A 23,407-nucleotide genomic window follows, 5' to 3' on the forward strand; every position below is an offset into this window, starting at 1 on the left:
TCACCCATTCATCAGAATCCACATAACTCAATATCATGTAAAATACTCAGATATAGTGAGGAACTATTATTGAATAATTCAATGCCCCATGATCAAGAACTACAATGTTGCTATTGTGCTCAGTAATTTAGCTAAGCCATATCTGCGCCAGAAAGTAGATCCAGAACCTTGCTGAGGCACCATTGTGATTCATCTGTAGGAAAATTCATTCTCTGCACCACCTAGTTTGATTACTAGGCCATCTGTTTATTGAAGTGTTTATAACGATGGAACAATGTCATTCCAATGCTGCAGTGTGCATGCACTCTGCAGAATTGTAACGAAAATTTAGCTGATAGTGACAGCCTTCTGGCTGGGTGCGGACTCACCAAGCTGTCAGAGGCAGGGAAACTGTGGGTGACTGAGTGCAGCCAGATCCAGCTCCGCTTCTATGGACTCTATCTCTGGCCGGAGAGGGAGCAGCTGCTGGCTTTCACTGAAGTATGCCAACCATGTTGTCCCGCTGTCTGGTCCGGGCCTGTACTGCCCTGTCACCGCACTCAGATGGGGCTCTGGTAATGCTTAGATTTGATCTCTCATACAGATAGCTGGTTGTTGTGTCACATCAGTCTGCAACCACAGGAACCTCCAAATGTTCACAGCCAGGTTTTACCAGACATCCGCAGTAACAGACAGGATGTGGTGACTGTTAACACTCCGGCATTTGCAGAGACGGTCATAGAAGGAGATGTCAGGGAAAAGGCTATTAGTGACTCAGTTGTGTGTGAGATTAAGATAGACAAGACGTTAGTACAAGTTCCTGCCCCATTTGTGGAAGTTATTGAAGCTCTTCTGGTCCCTAATGGAGGACAGATCAAGGGTGGGACTTCACTGTTTCTCCTCAAGGATTCTGGAGCTGATCCTAAGAGAAAACCTGCTGAGACTGCACCAATACCCCCAGCTGCCCAAAAGCTCACTCCTTCTGCATCTGCGGTACACATTCCCACTGCTATCCAACCAGTGGCACCTGTGTTGGCAGTGAAGCCAACCTCTGCTCCCCCTGTTTCTGAAGGCCCACAATCTACTAGTGCTCAAGCAGAACACAAGATGATCAGAATGTGAGAGCGAATCGCTCAGTGATTGAAGGAAGCACAGAACCCCTGTGCCATGCTGACCACATTCATCGAGGTGAATATGAGTACCATTCAGGAGATAAGGTCTCTGCACAGAAGCTATGGGAGTGGAGTTACGGGGGTAGGGGAATATTTAGGGAGCAGCGAGAGATGGGGCATAGGTGAGAGTGAGGGATACAGGAGAACAGTTACAGATGCAGGGTTGTTATTAGAGAATGGAGGAAGCGGTAAGAGTGGTCATAGGGGTGTTAATAAAATATTCATGCATACTGGAATTCCAGTCTATTTGTCAAATTGTTTATAGGAGGCTAGGTTTTTAAACAAGCTCCAATATGTGCTTGTAATGAGGGATATCAAGATGATATAGCGATTGACAGATAGCTCTCTGGCTCAGTTTCATAACATTCTCTAAACAACTACACTGCTTTAAGACCAGATGAAGAGCAGAGATCTGAAGGTAAATAGTGTATGCACACATGAATCAGAATGCTGATCAGGAATTTTTTTTCCCCTGTCGTTTGTAAAATAGCTTCAACTATCATATCGTTGGACTTTTCCCGTAGTGTGTACCCAGCCTTACTCACTGTCCTGTAAATAACTTGATCTACATGACCAACTTTTTCTGCTATAACAAGTAGAAGTCTGGTCATTGCATTATTATGTTTAGTCTAGTTATGTAATGTATGGTAATGGATCGTTGCTCTCTGTGTATTTTTTACTACTATAAATTTCATGTACAGTGCTGCAGACCTTTTGTGCAGTCTTATATATAAAATATAATAATAATATTAATACACTGCATAGTTGAATAACAAAAGACGTTTAAAAAATGCATTCAGATGGCTTACTACAATAATAACACTTTTGCAAGCAAGGTTTTGTAGCTGACAGATGTCAGAACAGTATGCATGAAAAAATTAAATTGGGTTTAGGATAAATCCCATATATGCAGACAAAAGGTAATATTTCAGAGGAAGAATGTGGAGATTTATTAGAAGTATGGTAGATGTTTCACACAGCAAAAGAGGCATAACTGTTTAAAATTATTGCTCCATGGTTTGATCAACTTTCTCCGCCTGCTTTTCAAAAAACGAGCTGTAAATTGTATGTCCCTTTCACATATAATATTTTCTGGGATGCCATGGAGTCTCTACATATGCTGAACAAATAATGGGGCTAACATCTCAGCAGTAGTAAAATTGAGACAGCGGAACAAAATGGGCCATCATGCTAAATCTATTAACGGCTACCCAAATGACAATAAAGCCCTTGGAAACTGGAAGTTCACCAACAAAATCCATAGAGATCTGTGATCTGTGTATCCAGCAGGATGCAAGACATTGCCTAATAGTATGACACTGTGAGAATATAAACACAATAATATTAATAATAGGGATGAGCGGGCTTGGATTCTGCTAATCCGAGCCCACCCGAACAGTGCGGATCCGACGGGATCCGAGCACTGTTCGGGTATTTCCGGCGGCGCCCTCAATCCAAAACGAGGCTATGACATCCAAGTCTCGTGTCGGATCTCGCGAGACTCGGATGTCGTAAATTCCCCGCTTGCGGCCGCCATCTTCATTTGGGCTGAGATCAGGGAAGAGGGAGGTTGTAGGGTAGTGGTGCTCCTGTGTGATCAGTCCAGTGGTGCTTTATGCTTTTGTCCCGTGCTCTGTGCTGCTGAGTCCAGTGGTGCTTTGGCCAGTGTTCTGTCCTGCTGAGTCCAGTGGTGCTTTTGTCCTGTGCTCTGTCCTGCTGAGTCCAGTGGTGCTTTTGTCCTGTGCTCTGTCCTGCTGAGTCCAGTGGTGCTTTTGTCCTGTGCTCTGTCCTGCTGAGTCCAGTGGTGCTTTTGTCCTGTGCTCTGTCCTGCTGAGTCCAGTGGTGCTTTTGTCCTGTGCTCTGTCCTGCTGAGTCCAGTGGTGCTTTTGTCCTGTGCTCTGTCCTGCTGAGTCCAGTGGTGCTTTTGGCCAGTGCTTTGTCCTGCTGAGTCCAGTGGTGCTTTTGTCCTGTGCTTTGTTCTGCTAAGTCCATAGTAATTTTATAATTATTAAAAAATCATAAAAACATTTTAAAAAAATAAAAAAAACATTATACAAAAACTATTTTAAAAAAAATATAAAAAAATCATTTAAAAAGTATAAAAAAATTCTAGTGCAATATATTCTTGCAGTCCAGAAATATTAGTACTGCAATACCTACGTTCACTGTTCTTGCAGTCCAGAAATATTAGTACTGCTAAATTAAAATACGTTCACTGTTCTTGCAGTCCAGAAATATTAGTACTGCTAAATTAAAATACGTTCACTGTTCTTGCAGTCCAGAAATATTAGTACTGCAATATTTACCTACGTTCACTGTTCTTGCAGTCCAGAAATATTAGTACTGCTAAATTAAAATACGTTCACTGTTCTTGCAGTCCAGAAATATTAGTACTGCAAAATTAAAATACGTTCACTGTTCTTGCAGTCCAGAAATATTAGTACTGCTAAATTAAAATACGTTCACTGTTCTTGCAGTCCAGAAATATTAGTACTGCTAAATTAAAATACGTTCACTGTTCTTGCAGTCCAGAAATATTAGTACTGCAATATTTACCTACGTTCACTGTTCTTGCAGTCCAGAAATATTAGTACTGCTAAATTAAAATACGTTCACTGTTCTTGCAGTCTAGAAATATTAGTACTGCTAAATTAAAATACGTTCACTGTTCTTGCAGTCCAGAAATATTAGTACTGCTAAATTAAAATACGTTCACTGTTCTTGCAGTCCAGAAATATTAGTACTGCTAAATTAAAATACGTTCACTGTTCTTGCAGTCCAGAAATATTAGTACTGCAATATTTACCTACGTTCACTGTTCTTGCAGTCCAGAAATATTAGTACTGCTAAATTAAAATACGTTCACTGTTCTTGCAGTCCAGAAATATTAGTACCAGAGATTTAACTATAATGGAGTACAAAAATTTGGAGGATAAAGTAGGGGAAGATCAAGACCCACTTCCTCCTAATGCTGAAGCTGCTGCCACTAGTCATGACATAGACGATGAAATGCCATCAACGTCGTCTGCCAAGGGCGATGCCCAATCTCCTAGTAGAGGGCATGTAAAATCCAAAAAGGCAAAGTTCACTAAAATTAGCAAAAGAAGAAAATTGAAATCATCTGAGGAGAAACGTAAACTTGCCAATATGCCATTTACGACACAGAGTGGCAAGGAACGGCTTAGGCCCTGGCTCGTGTTCATGACTAGTGGTTCAGCTTCACCCAAGGATCTAAGCCCTCCTCCTCCCCCCCCTCTAAAAAATTTAAGAGACGTAAGCTGTCATCAACAACACAGCAAACAACTCTGCCTTCTAAAGAGGTGACATCACAAATCCTCAAGGCGAGTCCAAGGGTGTTGGTGGTTGCGAAGCCTGACCTTCCCATCACTGTACGGGAAGAGGTGGCTCCTTCCACCATTTGCAGCATGCCCTCTGCATATGCTGGAAGGATCACCCACAGTCCAGTTACAGATTTGGCTAATGAAGGTGTGAATGTTGTACACTGGGAGGAGGATATTGATGTAGCTGGCGCTGAGGAGGAACTTAACGAGGAGGATGCTGATGTGGTTATCTTAAATGAGGGACCAGGGGGGGAAACAGTTGTTGTCCATGGGATGAAAAAGCCCATCGTCATGCCTGGTCAGAAGTAGGGATGTGCACCGGCCACTTTTGGTGTTTTGGGTTTTGGGTTCTGATTAGCTTGATTTTTGGGGTTCTGATATGTTTTGCCAAAACACCTGACAAAAGGTTTTGGTTCGGATTTATTTTTAAAAAAGCATAAAAAGTGCTAAAACCAATTTTTTTGTTTGTTTTTCACTCCTACTCTATTATTAACCTCAATAACATTCAATAACAATCATTTCCACTTATTTCCAGTCTATTCTGAACACCTCACACCTCACAATATTGATTTTAGGGCAAAAGGTTTTCGTTGATGACAGGACATTTTCATTCTTTTTTTATTTGGCAGTAACATTGAACGTAGTTTAATATCTGATAATAATATTTCTGGACTGCAAGAAGAGTGAATGTATTTTAGTTGAGCAGTACTAATATTTCTGGACTGCAACAACAGTGAACGTAGCTATTGCAGTACTAATATTTCTGGACTGCAACAATATATTGCTCTAGAATTTTTTTATACTTAAATAATTTTTGTATATTTTTTTGTAATTATTTTTGTATATTTTTTTTTTTTTTTTGTATATTTTTTTATGATTTGTTAATATTTTTGAAATAACTATGGACTTAGCAGAACAAAGCACAGGACAAAAGCACCACTGGACTCAGCAGGACAGAGCAATGGCCAAAGCACCACTGGACTCAGCAGGACAGAGCACAGGACAAAAGCACCACTGGACTCAGCAGGACAGAGCACAGGACAAAAGCACCACTGGACCCAGCAGGACAGAGCACTGGCCAAAGCACCACTGGACTCAGCAGCACAGAGCACAGGACAAAAGCACCACTCAACAGGACAGAGCACAGGAGAAACTAACTAACTAACCACTGGACAGAGGAGCACCACTACACTATCTACAACCTCCCTCTTCCCTGATCTCAGCCCAAATGAAGATGGCGGCCGCAAGCGGCGAATTTATGCAATCCGAGTCTCGCGAGATGTGGACGTCTGAGCCTCGTTTTAATTTTTTTGCCCACCGAAAATATCCGAACAGTACTCGGATCCCGTTCGGATCCGCACTGTTTGGGTGGGCTCGGAATCCGAGCCCGCTCATCCCTAGTCAGAAGACCAAAAAATCCACCTCTTCGGTCTGGAGTTATTTTTATCCCAATCTGGACAACAAATGTATGGCCATATGTACCTTATGTAAAGCTCAAATAAGCAGGGGTAAGGATCTTGGCCACCTAGGGACAACCTCCCTTATACGTCACCTGAAGAACCTTCATAATTCAGTGTTTAGTTCAGGACCAGTAGCTAGGACCGTCAGCAGTCCAGGGACACCTAAATCCGTTGGTCCTGCTGTATCCACACCAGCAACACCCTCCTCGTCAATTTCCAGAGATAGTCCTGCAGTCCAGAAATATTAGTACTAGAGATTAAACTACGTTCACTGTTCCTGCAGTCCAGAAATATTAGTACCAGAGATTAAACTACGTTCACTGTTCCTGCAGTCCAGAAATATTAGTACCAGAGATTAAACTACGTTCACTGTTCCTGCAGTCCAGAAATATTAGTACCCGAGATTAAACTACGTTCACTGTTCCTGATTGGTTTGTTAAAGTGCGAATGTCCTATTTCAACAACATCAGGGTGGGTGGGAGGGCCCAAGGACAATTCCATCTTGCACCTCTAGCAAACTCTTGCAAACTGCCATCCTGTCTGCCACTGCAGTGCCACTCCTAGATGGGCCACGTGTTTGTGCCGCCCACTTGTGTCGCTTAGCTTAGACATCCAGCTACCTCGGTGCAACCTTTTGGACTAAAAACAATATTGTGAGGTGTGAGGTGTTCAGAATAGACTGGAAATTAGTGGAAATTAATGTTATTGAGGTTAATAATAGTGTAGGAGTGAAAAAAAAAAATATGGATTTTAGCACTTTTTATGCTTTTTTAAAAATAAATCTGAACCCAAAATCAGAACCAAAACCTTTTGTGGGGTGTTTTGGCAAAACAAAACATATCAGAACCCAAAACACTAAAAGTGGCCGATGCACACCCCTAATTAATAATAATCATTGATGGAAATGAACATTTAAAAGTGGTGGTATGAAATGGGAATGCAAGTGAATGGATTTTAATAGGTTTACAATGAAGGCACTAGAAGAAGTGGCAGTATGGCATGCCCCCATATACCAGCCATATTTTAAATGAGTAATCCACCCTTTCCACAGTTCATAGATAATCTGATTCATTTTGGATTAGGTCTGGTAAAGATATAGGAATGGCTTTGAATCCACAACAAATACTGTAAGTCAAGTGGCTAAAATTTTATCAATACCTTAACACTTTTCTAGAATGGCTCCTTGCCCAATCTAGACACTCACTACCATTGTCTTACCATTAAGATTTTAGCCCACTCAAACATGTCAAGAACATCCATACTTGTAATTATTATTGTCATGCTAGTGTCAAATTAAAAAGACTGTAACTCATAAATAGAATTTATTGCCTATCTTGATTATTGATCTATCTTATTTCTATAGATATTCTTGATCATTTCAAATAATCAAGTACCAAGTATCAAGCTACCTACCAGCTAAAATTACTGTCACAGAAAGAAAGAAGAAAAGAAGCAGGCTTTCAACTTGGTGCACAACAGTCTTTTACTCTGCAAAATCATTAAGAGTTTTATGTAGCCCAAATGTCTGAATAAAATTTTACTTTTATCTGCAATTACAACAAAAACCTTTTTTGTTAAAAACAGCGAAATATGTGGTGAAGTGAATAATGTGTTTTAAAATTGCTGCAGGCATTACATGAGCTCTTTCTTAATTAAAATTTCTCATCATTTTGGATCCATACATACTTTCATTTATTTTTCTTTTATACTATTCCCTTGATATGTTATACTCCTTGAAATTTGTATGGGGTATATTCCATTATTATGTAATGAATTATCCTTATAACACCCCTAAGTTTCTTTAAGGATTTTTTTTAAATTATCCCTTATATATTCATCAGAAATCAGGTATTCGCTAAATCAGGCTTGGCTAACCTGTGGCACTCCAGGTGTTGTGAAACTACAAGCCCCAGCATACCCTTCCAGCAATACACTGCTATATATTGGCAAAGCATGCTGGGGCTTGCAGCTTCACAACACCTGGAGTGCCACAGACTAGCCAAGCCTGACCTATATACTACCTCCCTATATCAGTAGCAGAGATTGTAGCTGGTTTTCTCTCCAGCTCTCTGTGTTGGCTAAAGCATCGGGGGGTGATTAGCTAGCTACCTGAGCAAACTACATGACACGTTGAAAGTCAGTATCTTATCTTCTTTCTTTCTATGTCAAGAACATCCCCATAGAACAAGTCTAATGGGAAATTAAGCTTGGGCCACCTAGCATGATAAGTTTCTATGTGGGGATGGGATGACTTGTTGCTGTCTCTTATTGACCTATAAAAGCTTTTGATGAATTAGAAAATAATCTAGTTTGATCCAACATAGCTATAGACTCGGCAGAGGTTGCTAAAGGTGTAGACCTAGACTGAACAAAGAACTGAGGTCTATTAATTAAATGTGTCTTAATTATTTCATGTTGAGGATGTTTGAATACTTGTTTAATGTGGGTGCTGGTTGCAGGTAGGGAGGCCTAATTAATAAATGTGGGTGCTATTAGTTTAACATCTAGTTTAGTGTGGGGGGGAGGCCTAGAGTGTTCACTCATTGCTAGAATTTCCATATTTAATGTAGAGATGGGCGGGCTCGGTTTCCCGAAAACTGAGCCCACCCAAACTTAGGGGATCCGAGAACCAAGCCGAGTGGGCTCGGTACTTTTGCACTTTTCCGGATTCCAAAATGAGGCAAAACGTCATTGTGACGTCGTCGGATCTCGCAAGTTTAGAAACTATATACCGCCCTCCACAGCGATCGAGCGCCATTTAAGAGAGGGATACAAAAGGGGTAGGATAGAGTGAGAGCAGTTGGGCAGGCCAACACACAGAAGTGAAAGAGGAGGGTGGTAGCAGTGTTCAACAAAGCTCCATTGCTAATTGTTATTGGTGAAATCCAAATATACAAGTCCTTGCAGGCTTTTTGTCAGAATTTGCATCAAAAAGTGTAGGGTGTTATTTACACCCAAAGAGAAGAGCTGCGTTGCTATTTTTGTCATTGCTGAAATACAAATATACAAGTCCTTACAGGCTTTTTTTTTGAATTTGCATCAATGAGTGTAGGGTGTTATATACACCCAAAGAGAAGAGCTACCTTGCTAATTTTGTTATTGCTGAAATACATATATACAGGTTCTTGCAGACTTTTTTTCTCCTCAATTTGCACCAAGTGTAGGGTGTTATTCAAATGGATTCACAGCAGTACACAGAAGAGCAGGATCACCAAGCAGCTGCTGCCACCAGACCTGATGATAGTAATCCTTGTACGTCATCTGTTAAAGCCTATGTTAAAGTACATAATCTTTTTAAGCCAGGGAAAAAACATAAAAAAAACCACCTTTTACCGTGGTGAAGAAAAGCCATGAAAACTTAGCTGCCGAAAAAAAAAAAATTGTCAACATGCCATTCTACACACGCAGTGGCAAAGAAAAAAAATGAGGTCTTCGCCTTTCTCTATGAGTGTGAGATCTAAAATTGTTACTGAGGCTTCTTCTTGTAAGGTCACTCGTGACCAAGCAAGACCAAGTAATTCAGACTCCAAAAGTGATGCACAAACACTGTTATGTGTAAAAGCAGAGCTGGAAAAAAACAGTAAGGCATTAGAGGAAAATGTATGCTCAGATTCAGAAATGACACTAATCCCTGAGGAGAGTCTATGCACGAGTGCTATGTGTAATCGTGACCATTGAGATAGTGTATCCATAAAGAAGACCCCTTTCATCATTTCTGTTGATGTGGGCCTGAACAGCCCAAGTGTAGCCGGTGATACACCAATTGAGGATGCCACTTGGAATTGGAACAGGATGAGGGGGATATTTGTGTAGCCTACAAGGGCGCTAATGAGGATGTTGATGAGGATGATGTTGTTTGTGTAAGTCCTGCACCAGTGGAAGCAGTTCTAGCACATGATAAGAAGAAGGCCATTGTCATAAGACCAAAAAAGCCACATCTTATGTGTGGAATAATTTCTACCCAAATCCTGACAACAGTTGTCTAGCCATTTGTAGTGTATGTAAAGCCACAGTCAGTCGAAGGAGGGACCTTAACCATCTAGGCACCTCATGCATGTTACGCCATTTTGACACGAGTTCATGGCAAGTTGTTGGGAAAATCAGAAAGTTATGGTAAAAAATAACAACAAGCAGTCCATCATCAGCTAGGACGCCTGCAATCTACACCCACAACACCGTCCTCATCAATATCCTCAGTAGCAATCGGAGTTAGTCCTGCATCCAAGTTGCTAAGGCTAGATGACTCCTGCACTATCCTTGATCCCTCTGAAGAATTCTTGAGCGTTTGTCCCACTGCTGCTGCCGGGGGTGAATCTTCATTCCAGAAGCAGACCAAGAAGAAAACTACTAGTAGTTTATAACAATTGACTGTTAAACAATCCTATGAAAGCTGTCACCCAGTTGCAAAGCGGATCACAGACGCCATGGCGGCTATGCTCGTATTAGATCTGCGTCCAATATCCACTATTAATGCAGCTGGTTTTAGACAATTACTTGAGGTCTTGTGTCCCCGTTACCAAATTCCATCATGACACCATTTCAGTAGAAAAGCTATTCCTCACCTCTACCAAAAGGTTTGTAAAAATGCTATTATTGGGCTGCAAAATGCCATTGTACCCACTGTACACTTAACCACAGATATGTGGACAAGTGGAACTGGGAAACTAAAGATTATATGACTGTGACAGCCCACTGGATTGGTGATTCACCGTCACCAGCAGGAACAGCAGCAGCATGTCACATTTGTCAGAGGCAGGCTACTCTGTGTATCACCGGCTTCACTAAGAGGCATACAGTTGACAATCTGTTACAAAAACTAAGGGATGTCATTACAACATGGTTTTTCCCGCTTGGACTTTCCTCAGGATATGTAATTTCTTTTAATGCCACCAATATTGTGAGAGCAAAACAGCTGGGTGAATTCCATCAAATTCCCTGTTTTGCTTACACAATAAACTTGGTGGTGCAGAGCTTTTTAAAAAATGACAGGGCGTGCAGGGGATGCTGTCTGTGGCCCATAAAATATCTGGACATTTCTGGCATTTGGCAACAGCGTGTAGGAGATTGCAGCAGCTGCAAGAGCAATTTAATTTTCCTTGCCACCAACTGAAGCAAGAGGTGGTTACAGGGTGCAATTCCACCCTGTATATGCTTCTGCATATGGAGGAACAGCGAAAAGCCATCCACGCTTAATCCACAAGCCATGACATTGGGAAAGAAGGGGGGATTTATTTTAGTCAAGCGCAGTGGAGAATACTTTCCGTGTTGTGCAAGGTGCTGAAACCATTTGAAGTAGTCACCTGTGAAGTGAGTTCAGACACTGTGAGCTTGAGTCAATTTATTCGCTCAATTAGACTTTTGGAAAAGCAGCTTGAGAAACTGAAGGAGGAGATTAAACAATTCCGCTAAATATGTCGGTCTTGTAGATCAAGTACTTTATTCGCTTCGCCAGGATCCAAGAGTTATCAAAATCTTGAAATCGGATCACTACATTTTGGAGACTCTGCTTGATCCTCGGTTTAAGACCTATGTCTTCCCTTTGTTTCCAACTGACCCAGATCTGAAGAGATGCAAGAAGCTCCTGGTGAGCAAGGTGACAGCTCAAGTGTTACGTGACAGACGGCGTCTCCTCCTTCAGTTTCTCACTCAACTGCTGCTAGGAAAAAACTTAACTTTCCAAAGAGACCCAGGGATGATGCAGATGACTCTGCGCCAAATTTTGACATCTGGGGGTAAATGTATCAAGCTGAGAGTTTTCCAACGGGTTTGAAAACCCAATCAGATTCTAGCTATCATTTATTTAGTACATTCTACAAAATGACAGCTAGAATCTGATTGGTTGCTATAGGCAACATCTCCACTTTTCAAACCAGCCAGAAAACTCTCAGCTTGATACATTTACCCCCTGGTCTGGTCTAAAAGAATTGACCAAAAAATGTGAAACCTCTGCTGTAATTCCACCTGATCCTACTATCAACATCCAAAGGATGGTGGAGGATTATTTTCACGACGGCATAGAAATAGACACATCAGATAGTCCCTTTACATACTGGGAGGAAAAAAAAGGAATTTGGAGACCCATGTACCAACTCGCTTTGCACTTCCTAAGCTGCCCACTCTCCAGTGTCTACTCGGAAAGAGTTTTAAGCACAGCCGGGAACCTTGTCAGTGATCGGTGTAGGAGGCTACTTCCTCAAAATGTGGAAAAGATGATGTTCATAAAAATGAACTTCAAGTTCCATGAGGAAGGCCTTTCCCACCAATTACTTCAAAATACTGAGACTTCTGTAACGGGGGATTCCAGCGTGTGAGGATGATATACACACTGATGAAGGTGAGGATGAGGCTGAAGATGATGACAACAACATCTTGCCACAGTAGAGTTATTTAACAGCACTGTTACCTTAGGTGGCTTAAGGCCATTGTTACCTTGTTTTTTGGGGGCCCAAACAAACCAAGCACTTCAGCCACAAGTAGTGGCAATTTTGTGGCTGAAGTTCTTGGTTTGCTAAAGTGTGAATGTCCTTTTTAAGATCCAACATAAGGGTAGGTGGGACGCCCCAAGGACATTTCCATCTTGCACTATTTTTTTCCTTTCACTACCACTGTGTGCCAATGTTACCTACATGTGCTATATATTGTTGTGTACTTAAAAAAAAAACACCTATTGATGATGCAGATGACTCAGCACAACATTTTGTCATGTATTAGCTGTAGAATTGCTTCACTTATCCAAGAAACTTGTGAAGCGTTCAAATTAACCATAACTGGTTTCATGATTCAAGGACAATTCCATCGTGCACCACTTTTCTTGACTGCCACTGCTGTGTGCCAATGTGTCCTAGATGTGGTAGGAACTGCCGTGTGTTTGAGTCATTGCTCCTTCACTTACCAGCCAGCCAGATCGCTGCAATCTTTGTCCAAAAGTGTATGAAAATAATATTGTGACCTGTGAGGGCGTTAAAATTGACTACAAATGATTTGAAATTAGTGTTATTGAGGTATATAATAATGTAGGATCAAAAAAGAGCAAATTATGTGATTTTAGCATATTTTAGCAATTTTTCCATAAAAATACAGATTCAAAACCAAAACCAAGACACACGGGTGTGGTTTTGCCAAAACCAAAACCAAAACCACAACACGAAGCTAATTCAGATCCAAAACCAAAACCACTTCACGGGGGCCAGTGAGCATCTTTGATTTAATGTACCTATCCCTTTTTCCAAAGAGGGCGCAGTATTACTGAAGCCAGGCAAGCGTCAGCAGAGCTTAAGAAAAGGGCAACAGCAGAAAGTGAAAGCTTCACAAGTAGGAAGAAGAGAGCAGAACAGTCTGCCAACTGTTCTGGTGGAGCAGTCAGAATTTTCATTTTACAGCAAGAACAGTTGGGAGGTTTGTCCCGCTTCACACTGCTCTGCTCGTGAACCTCACAATAGTGCATGTAACATTGCCCGTGTATTTGTGGATGAGAAAGATGGAAAGTGGCCTAAAAGTATAGCCACACCCCTTGAATGAATGTTATGCTCACTCTCTATTGACTGGCACACTTCTCTGATGACAGGTCACATTTTTTCATCTATACAGGTTTACAAATGTACATTGTGATATCAGCTGGTGTCTACAACTCACTGACAGGCACAAAACAATTTTTTTTATAACCTAATTGCGTATATAGGTGTGCAAAAACAAAGGGCTTATAGACACAGTTATGAAAACATCAGTACATCTGAAATAACAATTCAGTGCCAGTGGTTATATGCAGCAATCGGAGATTCTGAAATGATCCACATCAGGGGCAGGGGGCCTCTGTCCCTTGGGCCGGTCCCATAGTGGGCTGAGCCACTGGGCCATCTGCATTTTTTTCCTTTAAAATTATCCTAATAAACTGCTGAAATGAGTCTTGCCCCCCGGGCTAAACTTTGCCAGCTCTCCCCTAATCCACATCCTTTAAAAATATGGATTATAAGGCCGTAATTATGTAATCTAATAGTCACCCTTAGAGGGATAATAAAGATAAATATTTATTCTTGCCCCATGCTCAAAGGTGGTCAGATAAGTGTGAAAACAGAATGCAGAAATGTTCATGTCGCTTTATTTTGTGACGTACAACTGAAGTGCCGGCATGCAGTATCTCCATAGATGGATGGAGAGTCGTCGGAAATGTCCTTTGTGTATTTAAATGTAAGTCTGCATTTAATTATTGTCACTGTTCTACTAATCGGAATTTGTTTATCAATATAGTCGTTGTCAGTAACACTCTTGTCGCAATAACAAATACCACTGCTTGTAGGATTGTGCTGGGTAAATGATGAAAAGTCCCGTTCCTGCAGCCGATGGTAAAATCCAATAGATATTCTAACTATTTCAGTAGTCTGTCAATTTCACTCCATTGTAACTCAGAAGGTTAACAGTTCAAAGTATACCAGGAGTGTTGCCACCGATGGGTTATAGAAAATATACTGCGCTGTCTCAATAATCCTTAGGTATCATAGTGTTGTGAATTCCTTGCCACATGTTTCAATACACTTTCATCACAAGGATTGATAAAAGTTAATGTGTTCCCAGAATTTAAAGGCACAATGTCCAAATATAGTCTGGTGTCAAATAAGAAATTAACTTCTACATTCCTACTCCTACAACTGTCTCTATAAGGAACTGTGATATCTAAAGTTGAGGTTAAGCTTGTATAAAAAACTAATATAATTGATAATTAGATATAATAAACACAAGGATCTGGCTGGTATTATAAGGAACTGTGATATCTAAAGTTGAGGTTTAGCTTGTATAAAAAACTAATATAATTGATAATTAGATATAATAAACACAAGGATCTGGCTGGTATTTTTAATAGCTACATCAGTGAAAAATATATAATACACATTTATTTCAAATTAAAACCACAAATACATATTTCACAGTTGTATTGAGATTGAGATGTTAATAGTCTGAAGAATACAGCTAACATCCATTAGTGTTGATAAAAACAATCTGTTTTATTTAAAATATAATGATCAAACTGTGCATAGTTATAACTACAAAACAATCATGTACATGACATTGTCACATAATATATCACGGCGTTATAGCCACTCATATTAATTCTATAGTATATCGATAGTTTAGTTGGTGATCATTCTATCTTTACTCATAAATTTGTAATTCCTCAAAGAAAATATACAATTAAGATGTTTCTTTAATTAGGACAAGAACATTACAGGTTAATTATACTCATTAAAATAACACATTTCATACAGGATTCAAACCAAGCTTTTAGCTGGCTTTCAGCTAATATATTCTAAATAAAAGAAAGGTAACCTTATAACATACATTTAGCTAAAGTTCTGTTCACTGGTTTCATTCAGCCACTTGGATGCATAGTTCTCATAACATGCATAAGAAGATCGTTTGACTGGTATGCAGCTGGTTGTTAAATATGATTTTTTGTTAAGGTCTCATAAAGCCTTTGTTGAGCCATTTTTGTAACTCGCATAGATATATTATTTGCTAAAAGAGATTATTTATTTTTCTGCTGAAATACAGTTTTGCAAGATGTAAGTCCACGGCCTTGAAGTTAAGCTGACATAGAGAACTCCTATAAGAATGTAGCAAGATTTGTGAACAAAAGGTAGTTCATACTTGCCAACTCTCCCGGAATGTCCGGGAGACTACCGCATTTTGCGAGAGTCTCACGGACTCCGGGGAGAGTGTGGCAATCCCCCGGATTTGTCCACTTCACTTCACTAGGAAGTGCCCCACTTTCTAGTGAAGTGGGCAGAATTAGGTCCCAAACGCTGCGATTTCCGGTAAATAGCGGCATTTGGCCCCGCCCCCCCCCCCGCTTTCAAATGACGCGTTTGCATCATGACGTCATGGCAGGCTCCCGGAAACCAACTATTCAAAGTTGGTAAGTATGAGAGAGTTTAATTTTCAGCTTGTAGTGTAGTCTTTGGATATGGCAGACAGGAGGTAAACCTCCAGCCCCCCTTTGGGATAAGAATAAATTGACCCACCTGTCGTGAGAAGGGGGAGAAAGTAAACACCTCAAGAATACGTGAGATAGTTAATCAGCAGTGCATCCCATAGACTATTGTATGCTTATGACGTAGGATTCATATATTCAGTAGGCTATAAAAACTTGTATCTTGATATCAATAAACTGAGAATATTCCTTGTATACAGAAATTGGTCTGTGTCTATTCTCTCCAGCTGATTGAAGCGCTTACAGATATACTTAACACCACAGGCAAACTTGGATCAGATTTTAGATCTTACATGATCTTATCCGGCGGTTCCCAAACTGTGCGCCACGGCTCCCAGGTGTGCCGCGGCGCTGTCACTGGGGTGCCGCGGGCCAGCCATAAAAAAAACAAAAAAAAACACTGAAACTTACCAATCTGTCGGGCGCCGGGACCCTGCAGCCTCCTCACTGAATATCGACGTCAGTAACAAGCTGCGGGAGAGAGGAAGCTGCTGGGTCCCGGCGCCCGGCGGATTGGTGAGTTTCTGTGTTCTTTTTTTTTTTATGGCTGGCACCTGGCGCGGGGCAGAGTGAGAGGGATCGCGACAGCGGGGCAGAGGAGGGGGACAGAGAGCAGAGGATGGGGACAGCGGGGCAGTGGAGGGGGACACAGCGTGAGAGAGGGCAGTGGAGGGGGACACAGCGTGAGAGAGGGCAGTGGAGGGAGACAGCATGAGAGAGGGCAGTGGAGGGGGACAGCGTGAGAGAGGGCAGTGGAGGGGGACACAGCGTGAGAGAGGGCAGTGGAGGGGGACACAGCGTGAGAGAGGGAAGTGGAGGGGGACACAGCGTGAGAGAGGGCAGTGGAGGGGGACACAGCGTGAGAGGGGCAGAGGAGGAGGACAGTGTGAGAGGGACAGTGGAGGGGGACACAGCGTGAGAGGGCAGAGGAGGGGACAGCATGCATAGTTCAACATATATCTCACCACCTCGTGGTGTGAGTGCAACACATTCTATTCCCATTAAGAGTTGGTCAAGGACATCATGAAACAAAGTTTTGAATGATGGCTTAAACCCAACAAATGGAAAGATATCATGGTTCCGACTGGGTTATAAAATACAGCAGGATGCATCCTAGACCACACTCCCTAAATACCCACTTAGCAAAAATAATAGCTTTAGAAATTTAGTATTTTAGGTTTGTTGATTATGAGTTCTTAAGAGAATTGATAGTTTGTGCAGAACATAGATAGCAAGTACCTAGTCAGTATTATTTTTCAACTAAAGCTGTACCATATGTATTTGTTGATACTGTTATCAACATAGAGTAGTCACTCTTTAAATCTGTTTGCAGCCAGGTGCATGTCAAAACAAATATGCAGTCGACTGACTGCGGCCAGAGTCAATATATGGATTTCGCTGCTCACTGGGCAATTGTAGAGCATTTACACAAAGGTCAAGTCATAGGTTCTTCACCGTCATCATCCTAGTTGTCCTCAACACCATTGACTGCTGAAGCTGCAGAATGATACTGTATAATCCTGCAGAACCTGCAGTTCTAAAGTAAAGAAGCGTGCATAAACCACTGTGTCATGGTTACTAAATATAAGTCATAGACTTAACCCTGGCGAAGAGAATTAAAAACTTCATCATCATTGTTCCGGTGATCAGCAGAGCACCAGCAGGACTGACAGCGAGACTGTGGGGTGCAAATGAGCAGCATATGCAGACTACTAGAATCACCCAGGCTAAATAAAGGGGCGTGTGGGTTATACCTTTCTCTAACAAAGGGAAGGAAAAGGACATAAAGACAAAAATATCAGGATACATTGGCACAGATTGCTGCTTTTTAATACTATAGAGGACTGGATCACATATATTCAAAGAGTGGAACTATATTGTGAGGCTAACAATGTGCAGGGAGACAAGAGAATAGCAGTTTTACTCATTGTAATGGGTGCTAGAACATTCAGCCTGCTGAGAAGTGTGTTAGCACCTGAAAAGCCAGCAAATCATTTAAAGCAATATTTAACATTTTACAACAGCATTTAAATCCTAAACCAGTGAATCCCAAACTTTCTCAGTTCAAGGCACCCTTAGGGGCTTCATATTTTTTTCAAGATATCCCTAAGCTTTGCATACCTCCGGGCCTGGCCATGGCACTCCTGTGATATCACCACAGTATCCTACGGAGCAGCAGCGTACAGTTTGGGAACCCCCATTAGTGATTGCTGAGAGTTTTCAGTTTCACAGAAGAAGCCAAACTAACAGTGAAAGTGTGACACAATACATTGCTGTACTGAGAAAGTTATCTCTGTGAATTTGGAGTAGGGTTATCAGATGCCCTAAAAGACTGTTTAGTATATGCAATGATAAGTGAAAGCACACAAAAGAAATTGGAGCTTGGAGCGGGCATTTTCAATAGCTGTTTCAATGACTGAGACTGCAACCAGGGATGCATTAGGATTACAAAAAAGGGGCTAGAATGTACTACACATCAAATCCAATGGAATCAGAGACAGTCCTGTTTCTGCTGCGGAAAGTCCACACGTGACACTGGTCAGTGTTGGTTTAAAGTAGAGATGGTCAATGACCCCCGTGTTTTGGTTTTGTATTCGGTTTTGGATCTGGATTACTGTCGTGTTTTGGTTTTGGTTTTGGTTTTGCAAAACCGCCATTGCGTGTTTTGGTTTTGGTTTTGGTTTTGGTTTTGTTTGGTTTTGTTTTGCTAATTTGTTGGAAAATCAATGTTTTTGTGCCTAAAATAACCAAATTTAGTGCTCCACCTGTTTCTTGGATAAGTAATGTAATTGTAAAGCTAATAAATTATCAAAAAAAAACAGTTTAATTCCTGGTAGGTAGGCCTTCATTAATTCTACACACAAACCAGATTGTCTTCCTCTCCATCTATGCATATTGGCAATGCAGCCATCGTCTTTGGGTGTATATTACACCCTACACTTATAGTTGAATATCTAAAGAAATGGACAAAGGCAGTTTGGTTTCTGTCTCTATAGGTCCCCCTCCAGTTGTAGAAAACACCAAAAAAATCAGCCGTTATAGACTGTACAATATTATTTGAAATGGACAAAGGCAGTTTGGGGTCAGTCTGTGTATGACACCCTGCCCATAATGATAAATTGACAAAACAGCAACCTTTCAAGATGGTACGTGATATGGAAATGCCCCAAGTCTCTTTCCTCTTTGGAGGTAGATTGAACCCTAGACTTAAATAGAAAGTTTAAAAAGATGTTATCATCATCATCTGGATATTCATCCTCACCCTCATCAGTGTGTACTTCATCATCACAGAATATCAATTCGTCGCCGCTTGAATCCGCAATTAGAGAACAGTTAGTGCTTGGATGTCTTTGATGGTGAAGGCCTTCCTCGTGGAAGATGTAGTTCATTTTTATAAACATCATTTTCTCCACATTTTTGGGAAGTAACCTTCTACGGCGATCACTGACTAAGTTCCCGTCTGTACTGAATACTCGTTCAGAGTACACACTGGAGAGTGGGCAGCTTAGGTATTGCAAAGCAAGTTTGTACATGGGTTTCCAAATGGCCTGCTTTTCCTCCCAGTAAGGAAAGGGACTGTCTGACATTTCCATATCAATTACTTCTTGAAAATAATCCTCCACCATCCTTTGCATGTTTACTCGTATTGGATGGAGTTATGGGCAAGGTGACACATTTTTTAGAAAAATCCTTCAAACAAGCCCAGATTGTTAAATTGTTCTGGTCTGCCCCCTGCGTCTTCCCTGCTTCTTTTTTGGAAATTTAATTTCGAGCAGCAGCAGCTTGAGAAAGTGAAGGAGGACACGTAGTCAAGCCGAGGCCCAGTTCAACTGCCAACTTGCTGAGCAATAGCTCCTTGCAAAAGTTCACATCTCGCTCATTTACAAGTTAAGACTCAATGTAGGTCTTAAACCTTGGATCAAGCACAGTGGCCAAAACGTACTGATCCGAGTTCAAGATCTTAATAACGCGAGGATCATTGTGAAGCGAATGAAGTACTTGATCGACAAGGTCAACATACTTTGCTGAATTGCTTGCTTTCAGCTCCTCCTTCAGTTTATCAAGCTGCTTTTCCAATAGTCTAATTAAAGGAATGACTTGGCTCAAACTAGCAGAGTCTGCACTCACCTCACACGTCTCAACTTCAAATGGTTTCAGCACCTTGCACAACACTGAAAGGATTCCCCACTGTGCAAGAGTGAAATACATCCCCCTCCTTTCCCAATGTCATGGCTTGTGCAATATGCTTGGATGGCTTTGCGCTGTTCCTCCATCCTCTGAAGCATGTACAGGGTGGAATTCCACCTAGTTACCACCTCTTGCTTAAGTTGGTGGCAGGGCAAGTTAAACTGCTCTTGGAGCTGCTGTAATCTCCTAAATGCTGTGGCTGAATGCCTGAAATGGCCTGAAATTTTACGGGCCACCGAAAGCATCTCCTGCACCTCACGGTTATTTTGTAGGAAGCTCTGCACCACCAAGTTGATGGTGTGAGCAAAACAGGGAATGTGCTGGAAATCACCCAGCTGTAATGCTCGCACTATATTGTTGGCGTTATCAGAAATGACATACCCTGGGGAGAGTCCAAGTGGTATAAGCCATGTATCAATCACATCTCTTAGTTTGCGTAACAAATTTTCAGCTGTATGCCTGTTAGTGAAGCCGGTGATACAAAGAGTGGTCTGCCTGTGACAAATGTTACGTAGTGGTGCACATGCTGCTGCTGTTCCTGCTGGTGAAGGTGAATGACCAACCCAGTGGGCTGTCACAGTCATATAGTCTTTGGTTTGTCCACATATCTGTGGTTAAGTGGACAGTGGGCAGAATGGCATTTTTCAGGGAAATCTCTACATTTTTACACACTTTTTGGTATAGTTGTGGAATTGCTTTACGGGAAAAATGGTGTCGCGATGGAATTCTGTAACATGGACACAAAACCTCAATTAACTGTGAAAAACCAGCTGCGTTTATTGTGGAGATTGGACACAGATCTAACACTAACATGGCAGCCATGGCGTCTGTGATTCGCTTGGCGACTGGGTGACTGCTGTCATATTTGCTTCCCCCAGCAAATGATTGTTTCACAGTTAATTGCTGAAATGTAGGACTGCTCATTTTCTTGACCTGCCTCTGGGCTGACGATTCACCCCCAGCAGCAGCAACAGCAGCAGCAGCAGTGGGACTAACGCTTTCTTCAGAGGAATCAATTAGAGTGCAGGAGTCATCCAGCCTTAATAAGTGGGATGCAGGGCTAACTCCAAGCGCTACTGAGGATATTGATGAGGATCGTGTGGTGGGTGTATTTTGTAGCCGTCAGGATGTTGGTGACCGGAGGGTCTTAGCTGATGATGGAGTGCTGGGGGGTTTTTTTGGAAGAACTTTCAGCTTTTCCCAACACTTTGCCATGAACTCTAGTTAAATGGCGTAACATAGACGAGGTTCCAAGATGGTTAAGGTCCCTCCCTCGACTGACTGTGGCTTGACATAAACTACAAATGGCTAGACAATTGTTGTCTGGATTTGGGTAGAAATAATTTCACACATAAGAAGTGGATTTTTTGGTTTTATGGCCTGGCATGACAATGGCCTTTTTCTTGTCACGTGCCAGAACTGCTGACACTGGTGCAGGACTGACACAAACAACCTCAACCTCATCAACATCCTCATTAGTGCCCTTGTCACCTACACAAATCTCCCCCTCATCCTCTTCTATTTCCAAAGTGGCATCCTCAATTTGTGTATCACCGGCTACACTCGGGCTGTTCAGGCACACATCAGCAGAACTGCTGAAAGGGTCCCTCTTTATGGGTACACTAACAGAATGCTCACGATTAGACATCCCACTGTTGGATGGACTCTCCACAGGGATTGGTGTCATTTGTGATTCAGAGCAAACATTATCCTCTAATGCCTTACTGTTATCTTGCAGCTCGGCTTTGACGCATAACAGTAGTAACATTTTTAGATCTGCCACTAATAGAGAAAGGTGAAGGCCTCATTCTCTCTTTGCCACTGAGTGTATAGAATGGCATGTTGGCAATTTTTATTTTAAGCGGCAGTTAGCTTTTCCTCAGTTACACTTCTTTTGCGCTTCAACACGGTAAATCTTTTTTTGGTGTGTGTTTTTTTGACTGCTTTCAAAAGACTGTGTAGTTTGACAATGCCTTTCCCAGATGACATACTGGGAACACTACCTTCAGGACTGGTGACAGAACCTGGTTGCTGATTCTGTTTATATGTGGACTGCTTAGAATCCATTATGAGCCCAACGACCTTGTAATGCTACAAATTGTTTTAGATACTGCTGACAAATATGTCTTTTGACAGCCACAAAAAAAAAAATTCAAAAGAATGGGGGACACCCCAAAAGCACTTGAGTGCTAAAAATTATTTTTCAGATTGCTGACAAACAGGACTTTTGACAGCCAGAAATATTAATGCAAAAGAATGGAAGACACCCAAAAAGCACTTGGGAGTGCTAAAAATTATTTTTTAGATTGCTGACAAACAGGACTGTTGACAGCCAGAAATATTAATGCACAAGAATGGGGGACACCCAAAAAGCACTTGGGAGTGCTAAAAATTATATTTTAAATCTGCTGACAGATAGTACTTTTGACAGCCAGAAATATTAATGCAAAAGAATGGGGGACACCGAAAAAGTACTTGGGAGTGCTAAAAATTATATTTTAAATCTGCTGACAAACAGGACTATTGACAGTCAGAAATATTAATGCATAAGAATGGGGGACACCCCAAAAAGCACTCGGGAGTGCTACAAATTATATTTTAAATCTACTGACAGATAGTACTTTTTACAGCCAGAAATATTAATGCAAAAGAATGGGTTACACCCCAAAGCACTTGTAGTGCCAAATATTGAAAAAAAGACTCCTCTATCCTCCTCTCTTCTCTATCGATTATTATCAGAATTGGAATCAGAATTGTATTGTCTGTCCCTGCTCTAATCAGCCTGTGACTACACCCTGCTCTCTCCCTCTGTCAAATGGCGATGGATTGCTGTGGAGGCGGGTATTTATAATTTTCAAGTATCGCTAGAACCGAGCCCCGAGATCTGATGACGTCCCGATGACGTTCGGCCTCGATTTGGATTCCGAGCGGGCAGGAGAGTACCGAGCCTACTCGGCTCGGTACTCGGATAGGCAAAGTTCGGGTGGGTTCGGTTCTCGGGGAACCGAGCCCGCCCATCTCTAGTTTAAAGGAACATAAACATATAATCCATAAAATCACTCTGCACATGTCCAGTTCCAGCTAATATGCCACAGAACGCAGCCATGCTCAATTCATCAAGGCCAGTATCAAGTTAGATCCAAATGCCGGCCCAATATTTCTTAAAGCCCTATGGTACCATATGCTATCCACTCAGTGCTGGAAGAGGAACTACAGAAATTGGAAGACTCCGGTATACTCTCCCTTATAGAATGGAGTGAATGGGCTACCTTTATAGTTACCATG

The 23,407-nt window shown here is 41.6% G+C and overlaps 1 pseudogene; it reads left to right on the forward strand.

Moving 5' to 3' along the window:
* The first annotated feature begins 491 nt into the window (after positions 1-491).
* On the forward strand, positions 492-13,470 carry LOC142098531 (dihydrolipoyllysine-residue succinyltransferase component of 2-oxoglutarate dehydrogenase complex, mitochondrial-like; annotated as a pseudogene).
* Positions 13,471-23,407: the final 9,937 nt, after the last annotated feature.

Source organism: Mixophyes fleayi, chromosome 7, assembly GCF_038048845.1.
Source record: "Mixophyes fleayi isolate aMixFle1 chromosome 7, aMixFle1.hap1, whole genome shotgun sequence".
NCBI classification, from domain to species: domain Eukaryota; kingdom Metazoa; phylum Chordata; class Amphibia; order Anura; family Limnodynastidae; genus Mixophyes; species Mixophyes fleayi.